The following is a 13,302-nucleotide window of genomic DNA, read 5'->3' as shown; positions in this document are numbered from 1 at the left end:
TATATATATATATATATATATATATATATATATATCTATATATATATATATAGAGAGAGAGAGAGAAATATGGGAGCTTGGTACCAGCACAAAATTTATGCTTGGTAGTAAGGTGGCATATTATCCTCCACTCATTCAAATGGGGGGACCACATTCACTATGGTTGAATGTGGTCCCCCCAATTAAATGAGTGATGGAAATAAGACGACTCACTAACAAGCACAAAATTTGTGCTTGGTACCAAGTATACTCATTTTTTCTTTTTTATATATATATATATATAATATATATATATATAATTATATTATAATATATATATATAATATAATATAAATATATATATATATATATATATATATATATATATATATATATATAGTATATGAGAGGAGAGAGAGAAGAGAGAGAGAGAGAGAGAGAAATGGGGTATGCTTGGTAGCGCAGCACAAAAGTTGTGCTTGGTAGTGAGGTGCATATCTCCACTTCATTCAAATGGTTGCATAAATCGCCCATGCATTGTGAGTGGGGACCACAAGCCCACGAGCTGGGCAAAGAAGTTTCCGCGTGCGTGAAGAGAAACAGGCCCACCCGAATACCTTGTGAGCCTATAAATTATATTTTTGCCTAGGGTTTAGGTGTGCAGCAGGAGGTATGTGCATAGAGGCTTGGGTTGCGGCTACAAAGAGTTGGTGCGGAACAGAAGCAGTGCAGAAATTGAAGGGAAAAACATTAGTGACTGTGCAAATTCGAGGTTGTCCTTGGGTTGCGTGCGCAGAGGGTTGCAGTTGGCTTTTGTTCCTTTCTTTGGCAGCGTGCAAGCACGGACAGAGGGGAAAAAAATAGCAGTTTTGTTCTCTCTTTTGGGTGGCGTGCAAGAGCCGATTTGAGAGAGTATTTGTGTGAGGGATCTGAGAGTTTGTGAGAGGGTTTAGATTGTGAGATTATAAACCCTAGTTGTATTCTCTCCCTCTAATAGTAGATATCCCCCTCCTTGCCCCATGGACGTAGGCAGTTTGCCGAACCACATAAAATTGTTAGACCCTAGAGGGGGGTGATTAGGGTCTTATGCTAATCTAATCCGATTAAATGCCAATTAAAACTAATTAATAAGTTATCCTAGCAAGTATGAAATACAACAAGAATATAAGCTAGGATAAGCAATATGAACAATGAGATATATCCTATATGATAGAGATATATGCAAGGATATATAAACAACACAAGGGTAAATAATCTAAACAAGATAGTGGATGATATAGATAATGAGCTAATGACAATGGCGATATAAGATATGAACATAAATATGAATGAACGCCAAAGCACACTCAAACAAGCAATATGATCACGGAGTTCGGACCTTCCGTCCTACGTCTCCGCTCCCCACTCCCGGGGAGAAATCCACTATCAACCGGGTTTTCTACGTTCACCCGAATAACGTTTACACCTCACAGTATCGGTTTTCAACGCTCACCGATCAACGTCACTCCTCACACTCGGTTTCTAGCTCACCGAAAACCTCACTACACACTCGGTTTCTAGCTCACCGAAAACCTTACAACACTCACAATGTAACAAATATAAATTTGTTCTCTACAATAGATGAGAACACAATGAAAGCACAACTCAAAGTTACAATCTCTCACCACCCAACTATACTATGTATGAAAGATACAATAAGCTCAATGTGGGTGTGTGTGTAACAATGAGTAAATAAGATCAAATCAACTAAACTCAAGTATGAAATCTAGCTTAAGAACAATGATAATCAATCAAGTATATAAATGTAAAGCTAGAGTTTGAGTTTAGAAAACTTCTCAATTTGATAACAAGAGATGGAGGGATGATAGTTGGAAGCTCAAACTTCAATAGATAATCTCCTCAAGCTCTTGTGGAATTTGATTCACCAAAACAAACTCTCAATTTGCTTAAAAGCTTTTTAAACACACTTAAACCAAACTAAAACCCTTGTTAAAAACTTTATTAAACTTGATTAAAAACTCTCTTGGTTAACTTGAAAAGACATCAGCAATGGGGTATATATACCCACTAGAAATCTCAGCAAAAACCCCCAAAACAAATGACAAAACAGCCCCCAGAGAAACAGCTCAGAAATAGCCGTTAGAAGTCCAACGGTCATATTGTCGGTCGACCGAAAATCCCGTCGGTCGACCGATGAGAGCAAAAACACGAAGAAAACTTTCTGGACTAACGTCGGTCGACCGGAAATTCTGTCGGTCGACCGATTTGAGCTCTCGGTCGACCGATGCGAGCTCTCGGTCGACCGGACCGGTCCCATGTATAAGAATAGATTTATGAAATCAAAAGAAGAGGAACATGAGAAACATGCAAAAAAGTTTTCAAATGAAAACAAATCCATCAGAAGAAATCATAAATCAAAGTTTATATCCAAAAACGATGTTTGATCAATGAAGAACTTGATCAAACCACTCATAGAATACATTATAAACCACGAATAGATGATCCATAAGCACAAACACATAAATATCATCATATAAGTGAAGTATAATGAATTCAAAGCAATCAATCAAAATAAAATCTTTAACAAAAGAATTTCAAGAGAGGCAACAATATATCAAGCTCTTAAGCTTGTTACAACCCATATAATCATTCTAGCATCCGGTAAATATGATTTGGGAATAAACACCCAATAAATCCGGAGGGTTATATAAATGCAAACCTCTCATCAAAACAAAACAAATAATCATGAAAACAAAAGATTTTATCAATTATAAATTTATTTTCATAATCAAAATATTTTAAGACATAATTTTAAAACCAAGAAAGGAAAAAGTAAGAACACTAAAATTCTTGGTTTAAAGTTTAAATTTGTTTTGGTACCCAAGAACTCTTGGTACCAAAAGATTTAGGGACATGACCCCTATCATTAAAGTTCAAAGCCTTAGGGTTATGAACCCTCTTAGGCATATATGGTGCACGAACACGGTCATAACAAAAATTACTCAAATGACCCTTCCGATTGCAATAAGTACAATGGAAAGGAAGCATTTGCTTATGTTGACCAAACGGTTGTGCACGGGAAACTTTAGAAACATTTGCAAACATGGATGATCTTTTAAAATTATTTTGCAAATGTGAAACTCTCTTTAAATCAAAACAAAATTTGGCCAAATGACCAAATCTACCACAATGATCACATCTATACACATGAGCATGCTTATGATGAGCAATGGGTGCATGTGTGTGTACATGTGATGAAGAAACTTGATGAGATGCACAAGAAGGATTAATATTCTTATGTTTTTGTGCATCATAGCAAAATTTAGCTAAATGGCCTTTACGACCACAAATGGAGCACTTGTAAACTTTGCTATACAAGTGTGCATAGTGTATGGGTGATTTACTAGATTTAGCACACTTGTCCATAAGTTTCTTATGGTTATCAATGCATATTTTCAAAGTTGAATCTAAAGATGAAATACTATTTTTCATAAGATTCAAATCTTCATTTTTAGGCACATATGCATTTTTAGAAGTAGAACATAAATAATCATTTATAAAGGAAGCAGTATTATTTTGTATGTTCTTTACTTCTAACATGGCATTATCTCTTTCATGAGTTAAACTAGCAACGTTTGAAGTTAAAGAAACATGATCCAATTTTAATTTTTCATTGTTTTCTTTAAGGATCACATTTTCATTAGAAATAGTTTCAAACTTAGATGCTAACAACTCATGATCGGATTTCAAAATTTCATGCTTGCTTTGTAAATTAATGAAATCATTTTGCAATTTGTTAAAGGCATGTAATAATTTTTCACTAGCACAAGCAAGTTCATCATTAGGTAAATCATTAATAGATTTGAACTCGCAAACCTCACTAGGGCTATCGCCTAGTGGCCGTGTGCATGATGCTCCACATGAACTTGAAGCGGGATCCTCCAAAGCTTGTCGGATCGCCTCCAAGTCTCCTTGATGTGCTTCTATAAATATCCATAAGGTGTAAGCACTATCAAAATGAACAAACTTGTTAGACATAGATGAGTTAAAAGCATTTAACAAATATTCTAACAAAATGTTGTTCATAGTAAACATGCGATGATCATTTTTATTCCACTTGGATTTCTCCAAAATGGGCACAATATAAGCATCATCTATAATTTCCCATAAATCAAAATGTTTAGATCTAACAAATAGTTTAAATCTAACACACCATTGGGCATAGGGGAAATTGTCTAATCTAGGAGCAACACTAGAATCATAGCCTAAACAAGATGCATCATTCATATTCATAATTTGTAAAAATATGCAAGCAAGATGCAAATGCAATCAAAACAAGATTAGCACAAAAATATAACTTGGATCTTTAACTCAAGGCGATTAGACCTTAAATCAAAGAGCACCAAGCTCTGATACCAATTGTTAGACCCTAGAGGGGGGGTGATTAGGGTCTTATGCTAATCTAATCCGATTTAAATGCCAATTAAAACTAATTAATAAGTTATCCTAGCAAGTATGAAATACAACAAGAATATAAGCTAGGATAAGCAATATGAACAATGAGATATATCCTATATGATAGAGATATATGCAAGGATATATAAACAAACAATATGATATATCCTAGCAAAGAGATATATAGCAAAATATATATGTAAGGATATATAAACTAACACAAGATGATATATCCTATCAAAGAGATATACAATATGATATATGTATAGGATATGTAAACTAACACAAGGGGTAAACAATCTAAACAAGATAGTGGATGATATAAATAATGAGCTAATGACAATGGCGATAAGAAATATAAACACAAGTATAAATAAACGCCAAAGCACACTCAAACACAAGATATGATCACGGAGTTCGGACCTTCCGTCCTACGTCTCCGCTCCCCACTCCCGGGGAGAAATCCACTATCAACCGGGTTTTCTACGTTCACCCGAATAACGTTTACACCTCACAGTATCGGTTTTCAACGCTCACCGATCAACGTCACTCCTCACACTCGGTTTCTAGCTCACCGAAAACCTCACTACACACTCGGTTTCTAGCTCACCGAAAACCTTACAACACTTACAATGTAACAAATATAAATTTGTTCTCTACAATAGATGAGAACACAATGAAAGCACAACTCAAAGTTACAATCTCTCACCACCCAACTATACTATGTATGAAAGATACAATAAGCTCAATGTGGGTGTGTGTGTAACAATGAGTAAATAAGATCAAATCAACTAAACTCAAGTATGAAATCTAGCTTAAGAACAATGATAATCAATCAAGTATATAAATGTAAAGCTAGAGTTTGAGTTTAGAAAACTTCTCAATTTGATAACAAGAGATGGAGGGATGATAGTTGGAAGCTCAAACTTCAATAGACAATCTCCTCAAGCTCTTGTGGAATTTGATTCACCAAAACAAACTCTCAATTTGCTTAAAAGCTTTTTAAACACACTTAAACCAAACTAAAACCCTTGTTAAAAACTTTATTAATAAAACTCTCTTAATCTATTTTGAAAAGACATCAGCAATGGGGTATATATACCCACTCAAAGCTCAGCCAAAAACCCCAAAACGAAATGACCAAAAACCCCAGCAAACAGCTTAAGAAATAGCCGTTAGAAGTCCAACGGTCATATTGTCGGTCGACCGAAAATCCCGTCGGTCGACCGATGAGAGCAAAAACACGAAGAAAACTTTCTGGACTAACGTCGGTCGACCCGGAAATTCTGTCGGTCGACCGATTTGAGCTCTCGGTCGACCGGACCGGTCGACCGACGATTCTCTAGAAAAATATTGACGAATGGTCAATTGACCGGTCGACCGTACCGGTCGACCGAAAACTGATATTCCAGAAAAAATCGGTTTTAGAGCTGATTTTAAAACACTGTTTAAAAATACCAATAAATTCAGAAAAATGTAAAACTTTAGGGAATGATTGTAGACATGATAATACACATGCTACAAAAACTGGTTTTCTAAAAAGACTTCCCAAAAGAGAAATACCATCATTTTACAAAATAGTCCAAAACACGAAAATGTAAACATGCGAATTTTGACATTTTGGCTAAACCAACTTTTGAAACTTTACAAAATGATTTTATAGACTTGAAGAAAGATGTAAACTATTAATATGAAGTCTATAAATGATGAATGTAGTATTTTATCAAAATACACATATAATGCACTAAAACATGATTTCATTTAACTAACTAAAATTGATATTGATGAAATCATATATATGCATACGAGTATGAAACAAAAAATATGTTTTCTAATTATATTCAATTGTTTCATAGTAAAACTTGAAAACTATCAAACCAAAACATATATGTATATATATAACTATATATATACAAAAACCAAAACGTGTATGTGATTGAGCTTAAAGTACTAACACACATAATATAAATTCCTAAACTAAATTACCCAAGCAATGATCTTGATCTTCAATAAGCTTGACTTGGTAATCTCGCAGATGAAGCTTGAACTTGATCTTTAACTTGAATTGCAAGGCTTCACCGACATTCCGCCAACCTCCTTTGGATATGATCGTTGAAGCTCTATTCCATCCATCCTCCAACTACGTTGTTTGTCTACAATAAATACAAAAACACAAATACTAGACAAATAACATTAGTGGTAAATTGTTTGTTAAACAACATCAAAACAAGAAGGCCAACAAAAATTTGTGTTCTTACCGTGATTTGTAATAGCTTGTAGGGTCCCTCGACGCGTAGTCCTAGAGCTGACGAGAGGAAGAGCTGATATCTCACTTTGATGAGATATCTGGCTTTTGGTTCTTGTTTCCTTTGAGAAACGAGAATTTTATTATGATCTAATCTCTTGTTGTGTACCTTGCGCACCGGAGGTGCTGCCGAAATTTCCGCTGCGCACAATAAGTGGTATCAGAGCTCCGGGTTAGACTTGGGAGCTTGTTTGAAGGATTCGCTGAAGGATTCTTATTTGAAGATTATATCGACAATATGGGTGAAACAAGCACATCGGGATCGTCTCTTACGAAAACGATACATAGTTTGAGCATCAATAACATGAAGATTGATGTTCCGAAGTTCGACGGCAAGATTAATTTTGGATTGTGGAGGTGTCAGGTGATGGACGCCTTGGACGCTCAGAATTTGGAGGAGACTCTTGAGTTACAAGAGAAAACTGCCGAGATAGAAGCTAAGGTTTGGAAGAAGATGAATAGAAGGGCGTGTGGAGTTATTCGGTCATGCTTGACGCCGGATCTTATTTATGACGTGATGAACGAGACATCGGCGAAGAAGATGTGGGAAACACTCAATGAAAAGTATCTTACTAAGAGCATTGAGAATCGGCTTCACTTGAAGAAGAGGTTTTACCAGTTCAAGATGAAGAGGGGAGTTTCCATTAGGGAGCATGTTAACAACTTCACAAAGCTACTTTCAGACATGGCCAATGTGGATATCATGGTTGAGGATGAAGATAAGGTGATGCTACTTTTGTGTTCGTTGCTCGAGGATGATTATGGTACTTTTGTCCTAACTATGATTAATGGAAGAACTACTGTTACTTACAAGGAGGTGACCTCAGCGTTAGTGAATTATGAGTTGAGGAAGAGTGTGGATGAGTCCTCCGAGAAGGCATCGAGAGATGCATTAGTAGTTCATGGCCGTGGTTCAAACCGAAGTAGGAGGTCGCAGTCTAGAGGTGCACATCGTGGGATTCGTAGGAATCAGTGTGCCTTTTGTAAAGAGGATGGACATTGGAAAGCCGAATGCCCAAAGTTAGATCGAGCCGAGAAGAATAAGGGGAAAGCTGTACAAGCTTCAGAGGTGAATGTTGTCAAGACTAGTGGCAACAATTTAGATTCGGATTCTTCGGGCTATTCGTTGTCTGCACTACCGTCAGTTTGTGTTGCCAACTCTATAGAGTGGATGTTGGATTCGAGTGTTTCATACCACGTTTGCCCTAGGAGAGATTGGTTCTCCAGCTTTCAGAAGTTGGAAAGAGAAGATGTTGTGCTCATGGGTAATGGACATGCATGCTCTATTGGTGGTATTGGTACCATTCGTATTCGGATGATTGGTGGTATTGGTATCGTTCGTATTCGGATGTATGACGGAGTGATTCAGGAGTTGGATGAAGTGAGGTTCGTTCCGCAGTTGTCGAAGAACATCATTTCACTAGGAGCTTTGGTGGCATCTGGCTATAAAGTGACCTTGGTGGATGCACATTTGAAGGTCACATCGGGGTCCATGATTATGATGAAGGGCATCAGAAGGAGCAATTTGTATTATTTACTTGGAAGCATGGCGATTGATAGCGAGATGAAGACTTCATCAGATTCGGCTAGACTGTGGCGTTGTTTGATGCTGGGTTATTTGATTGGTAATGTCGTGCATAGGTTGTTAAGGAGTGCTTTGACCTGCAGTTTGAAGTCCTGTGAACCCATTAGTATGAGCAAGAAGACCGAGGTGGAGTTTGGCACTTCTATCCATCATTCGAGGGGTCATCTGAGGGGTGTTCATTCAGGCATTCGGGAGCCTTCCAAGGGAGCATCATTGGGAGGTAATAGGTATGTGGTTTCCGCAGTTAGGGATTGCTCTAGGCATTGGTGGGTTGCAACTGTTCGCGTGGAAAACTGTAGCTTTCTTCATTAATGAGATAATTGTCATCTTGGGTTACAAAGATCCGGTCTTTTATAGATCCAGTTACAACTAAATCAAAGAAAGAAGAAAAAAAAGTAAAAATTACAACTTTCCTCTTGTGAACAAATCGCGAGCTCCTGTTTTGCGTCCGCTCGCTTATGTGGGTTCTTTGCCTGCGCCGGGGTTGTTTGCCGTGGACCACAGCGCGATCTAGATCCGGTCGGATCTGGCTCAATCTGGCTTGGTCTGGTTCAACCCTGGTCTGGTCTGGTTCAGCCAGATCTGGTTCAAGGCTATAAAAGGGGGTTTTTTCTTCAAAAAAATTTTTTTTTTCTTCTCTTCCTAGGGCCGCCCCCCCCCTTGTCTTCTTTTCTTGATTTCTCTTCCCTCGAGCGTCCGATCTCCTTAAAAACTTGATATTCGTCTTAGATCTAGTACTCCTTTTGAAAGATGAGAAAGGGAAAGCCCCTATCACCGACCGCATCGGATTGCGAGTCGAAATACAAGAGCCCGTTCAATTTTTATGTTCACAAAAACGTAAACTTGAACGGGCCACTTTTGAGAAAACTAACAAAACATCCCATGCCAAAGGGGAAGCACACTCATCTGAGGATGATGGTGTTTTACCAAGGAGCACATGCCAACACTCTATAGGTTGCTCCAGTTACCAAGCTGATGAGCTGTACTATAGAGCTGGTGGTATGGGGAAATCTCGAAAGAAGTATGTGCAGGACATGGAGTCTCGCTGCCCGTGCGCCAACATAATCAAGGCAGTGCTATCAGAATGCTCCTGTGCTCAAACCCCAAGGAGAATTTCGGTGTTTGACAGAATTTCCACCGGAACGTCTGAAGCTAAGCCTAGGCGTTTCCGAAGAAGAAGAAGGATAGTCAAAGACAGAGAATTCCCGAAGGTCACCATCAACATGGCCAGCAAAGGAGCATCGACAGGGGACAATCCCGAGTCAATTCCGTTGGTACCCTGGTATCTAACTCACCTGCAGTCCGGAACCATTACACGAGGGACTTATGGTAGAATTCGGACGAGATTACCGTCGGAAGATGAAGGATAAGATACCGGCTCCGCGATCGCTTCGGACAACACGGTATCCAGCGAGGGACAACCCCGCGAGGTACTCATGATCACTGCCGAACAAATGAACAAAATGCTGGAAGACGCCCTAGCTCGGCAGAAAGAAGCTTTTAAGTTCGAGATGGAGATGACCCTACAGCGGATGAGGGAGATGCACGACCAGCAAATCGCAGCTCTGACAACTCATCAAGAGGAGCCCACTCGACCCAATCATCAGAACCAAGAAGAGAATGAACGGGAAGGGAATAATGTCATTATTCCCCCTGTCAACAACGACAATGGAAGTGGTCCGGTAGATGATAATGCCAAAGAAGACCACATTACCTCTCCCCAAAACCACTCGAAGATAGAAACGAGTGAAGACAAAAAGATGAAAGACTTGGAGAGCAAAATCAATGCATTGATGAATGCTCAAGAGGTAAAAAGGTCAGGTATACCGTGTCCATATCCAAGGGAGTGGGAATCAATTCCATATCCGGCAAAGTTCAATCTCATTAACTTTACGCCGTTTGATGGAAAGGGTTCCCCTACCCAACATTTAATATATTTCAAGTCTCACCTAGGAACAATCTCCGGCAACGAACCCTTGATGGTACGGTCATTCGTTGGCACTCTTCGCGGAGCGGCCTTCGATTGGTATCGTCGCCTCAAGCCGGGGAGCATCGGCAGTTGGGACGACATGGAGGACATGTTCTTGACGAACTTCTTTGATGATGACACTGAGGTCTCGATCAGCACTCTGTTTGAGGAGAAACAGAAAAATGGTGAGACAGTCGAAAACTTTGTGAAAAGGTTTCGAAATAAAGCGATGAATTGCAATCCCCAGCTTCCCTTGACAAGCGTTTTTCCTCGATTCTCGGGTAGAGCATCGATACGGTTGTTCAGAGGATTCCTAGACTCGGGGAATTCCATGCTGTGGTGGGGCTTCACCGAAGGTTCGGGACCTGAAATGGACGAAGGTTGGAGAGCAATATTACCTGCTTTTACCTTAGGCGTCGATTTGGCCTTCGGCATCCAAACTCGTTCGGATTTCGGCGATCTCTTAACTGCCTCTCCCTTTAGCATTTCTCGTGCTTTTTGGACTAGGGCTCGGGCATGCGCACGCAAGGCGCGACGCTTCTGGATTCGCTCCTCGAGAGTAGAACGGGTTCTTTTGACTTGAACCCATTTGTTCGTTTCTGCTTCGGAGGAGGGGCTGGTTGTTTGCCGTGGTTGCTCCTGGCGTTGCCTGGATTTTAGATCTACGCTATAGCGGATCCCATCCATTGGCTCCAAAGCCTCGGCAAGTTGTCGAGCAAGACGTTGACGTTGTCTTTGTCGTGCTCTCTTTGATAATGCCGGAGCGTCTTCAGAAGTCATCTCCTCGGCGGAAGAGGAATCCGGATCTGCGATCTCGACCAGGTTGGACGACGTGGGGACGTCGCGTGGTGCAAGTGCAGAGGCGGCAACGGGGTCTTGGATTTTTGAACCGAAGGACCTGCAATCATTTATGAAAGAGGTTACCTTTCTGTACCCGTTTGGAGAGGCGGATCTGGAGGAGGAGGAAGAGAGGCCTTCTTTGAACCGTTGTTGATCGAGCTCGTGTTCTTCATTCACCCCGATCTTGAGTGCTGGTTGCGTCACGACGGCGTCGGTTGCGATGCCGTTGGCTCCCACTGTGGTCGCCAGCTTGTTTGCGGAAAAAGTTGCTGTATTCATTGCTGCATTCATTACAACTTCAATCGTTACAATGAAATAAAAAGATAGCCTTTTTATAAGACCGGTACACAATGAAAACAAAATAGATACAACTCTTTTCAAACAAACGCAAGATCTGTTTGTCATCTCTTGCTTGCGTGGGTCTTTTGCCTGTGACGGGGATGTTGATATCCGTGGACCACCGGGGCACTCAGATCTGGTCCGATAAAATCGGGCAGAGTTTCGTCTATCCGCGGGGGGATTTTAGAAACTCTGAACCCCGTCGATCCGCGTGGGATCTCAGAGGTGTAAAGCTTATGTCTCGGCTTAAAACGAGACACTAGCTCTTCTTGGTATCAACGCTAAGGCCAATACCAAGGGGAAGAGATGAATGAAGAGGGGGGCTGATGTAGATCCTCTGACTCCTCGCTCCAGCAGGGCTTCGCCGCTCTCTTAGAAAACTCCGACTCCTCGCTCCGGCAGGGCTTCGCCGCTTCAGAAGAAGGCGATCCTTGGCTAAGATAATTCAGCCTTGGAATTCACCCAACAATCAAGAGCCTCTCTCAAATGAGGCCATAGGAGGCTATTTATAGCAAATGAGGAGAGGGGGGACCATTCTTGAGGACACCCCTTGGGGGTGTCTCGGCCATGGCCGAGACACCCCAAGGGGTGTCTCGGTTTTGGAGCCGAGACACCCCCCTAGGGGTGTCCTCAACCAACCCCTACCCCTTGCTTTTCCTATAAATAGGCCCCTAGGGCCTCCATTCTCTTGGCCTTGGTTTTGGGAGAGAAATTTCAGATCTAGAGCTTTAGCCTTTGAGATCTGAAATTCCAGAGAGGAGCGGCGAAGCCCTGCCGGAGGAAGGAGTCGGGGTTTTCTAAGAGAGCGGCGAAGCCCTGCCGGATCGAGGAGTGAGCGAGCCTTCTGCAGCAAAGGAGTCTTCTTCTTCATTCCCCACCTTCTTTTCCCTTAGTGTTGCCCTTAGCGGTGATACAAAGGAGAGCTAGTGCCTCGTTTTAGCCGAGACATAAGCTTTACACCTCTGAGATCCCACGCGGATCGACGGGGTTCAGAGTTTCTAAAATCCCCCCGCGGATAGACGAAACTCTGCCCGATTTTCTCGGACCAGATCTGAGTGCCCCGGTGGTCCACGGATATCAACATCCCCGTCACAGGCAAAAGACCCACGCAAGCAAGAGATGACAAACAGATCTTGCGTTTGTTTGAAAAGAGTTGTATTTCTTTTGTTTTCATTGTGTACCGGTCTTATAAAAAGGCTATCTTTTTATTTCATTGTAACGATTGAAGTTGTAATGAATGCAGCAATGAATACAGCAACTTTTTCCGCAAACAGACTGGCGACCACAGTGGGAGCCAACGGCATCGCAACCGACGCCGTCGTGACGCAACCAGCACTCAAGATCGGGGTGAATGAAGAACACGAGCTCGATCAACAACGGTTCAAAGAAGGCCTCTCTTCCTCCTCCTCCAGATCCGCCTCTCCAAACGGGTACAGAAAGGTAACCTCTTTCATAAATGATTGCAGGTCCTTCGGTTCAAAAATCCAAGACCCCGTTGCCGCCTCCGCACTTGCACCACGCGACGTCCCCACGTCGTCCAACCTGGTCGAGATCGCAGATCCGGATTCCTCTTCCGCCGAGGAGATGACTTCTGAAGACGCTCCGGCATTATCAAAGAGAGCACGACAAAGACAGCGTCAACGTCTTGCTCGTCAGCTGGCCGAGGCTTTGGAGCCAATGGATGGGATCCGCTATAACGTAGATCTAAAATCCAGGCAACGCCAGGAGCAACCACGGCAAACAACCAGCACCTCCTCCGAAGCAGAAACAAACAAATGGGTTCATGTCAAAAGAACCCGTTCTACTCTCGAGGAGCGAATCCAGAAGCGC

This window comes from Asparagus officinalis, chromosome 5, assembly GCF_001876935.1.
Source record: "Asparagus officinalis chromosome 5, Aspof.V1, whole genome shotgun sequence".
NCBI classification, from domain to species: domain Eukaryota; kingdom Viridiplantae; phylum Streptophyta; class Magnoliopsida; order Asparagales; family Asparagaceae; genus Asparagus; species Asparagus officinalis.
This window is presented reverse-complemented; position numbering follows the sequence as displayed.